This window comes from Rhodnius prolixus, unplaced genomic scaffold, assembly GCF_049639745.1.
Source record: "Rhodnius prolixus isolate KJV_2025 unplaced genomic scaffold, Rpr scaffold_3, whole genome shotgun sequence".
NCBI lineage: Eukaryota > Metazoa > Arthropoda > Insecta > Hemiptera > Reduviidae > Rhodnius > Rhodnius prolixus.
The window spans coordinates 12,120,581-12,121,912 of NW_027411603.1; positions in this window are offsets into that span (position 1 = coordinate 12,120,581).

Below are 1,332 nucleotides of genomic sequence, written 5' to 3' on the forward strand. Positions count from 1 at the left end.
AATTGTATTAAGAAAAATTATATACCAAAGAAAACAATTATTATGCTCCACTTTCAAAACGAACACGCTAAAATTTTAGGTACTTATTTTAATGTAAATTTTTCTTTAATTGGATAGATGTTTTGTTTCTAAAATATCTAGGTATATGATTCTGCAGAAGATCCAGAAGCAGAAACAACAAAAGTGGTTACTTTTAAAAAACATTTCTCCGAAAGCTTTCTTGACCACTAGTTTACGGAATTACAACCAGAACTAAAATGTTCATTCTAATTCAAGCACCATGGATAATATTCCCTCACTACTGTAGTTAAAATCTTTTCGAAATCTCGCAAAAAACATCTTCAACAAGTATTTTCTAACCATATTTAAACTGCAATAATTCAGACAAATATATTCTTACATTTATAATGTAATTATCAAAATGTAGAAAAGAACATTGTCCTATTTACCTCTCTCTCTTCTCACACTTCATGGAAAGATGATTTCTAGCGGTATAAATATTCAGAAAAATATATTTCTGTGACAAAATAAATAATTATTCTCACCAACTTATTTATTACTTGTTATCTGCAATCTAAACATTTAAGTTCAAAAAAAAAAATCTAAATAATTTTTTACATTTGGTTTTGATGATCAAATAAATTTTAGGATGATGTTGATGAGAAGTATTTATATATTTTTAATTTCTTTTATCATTCGGAAGAGAAAGTAATGCAGATTTATGAACTGATTTTTATCAGAAGCATGATTTGGAGTCCGCTGTATACATAAAATTGGTTTACATATGGTCGTAGGTTCTATGTTATAGGTAGCATATGTTAGTAAGAAAAGTATTATCTACAATATTATTTCAGACGCACTTTACTTCTAACCACCGATTGTCGAGGACCCAGGCGGACAGCAAGCATCTTTACTTAATTTTCTTTCTTAAAACATTAAATAAATTCCTAGAGCAGGAATCAAACTCAGTTAACACGATACATCTTTGCGCAACAGGTAGTATAAGTTATTCAAAAATAGAATCCAAGTGTACTCCAGGAAACATTACGATCAGTAATTATTAATAGTAAAGCACAAATTACGAAAAACTTCCTTTTTGAAAGTTACTGCAGGTAAATAAAAATAAAGTAATTCAGGTCGATGTTAAATACTAATTAAATAGGATGTCATGTTATAGCAGCCACCCACATTACAATACAAATTGCAATGCCATGACGAATTACTGGGTGACAAGTGTTGGAGAACAGGCTAGTTGAGAAAGTGTAACTTAATTATAAACCTTGTAATGAAACTAACATATGTAATAGGGGTGAAATAGGTGTTTATTTAATT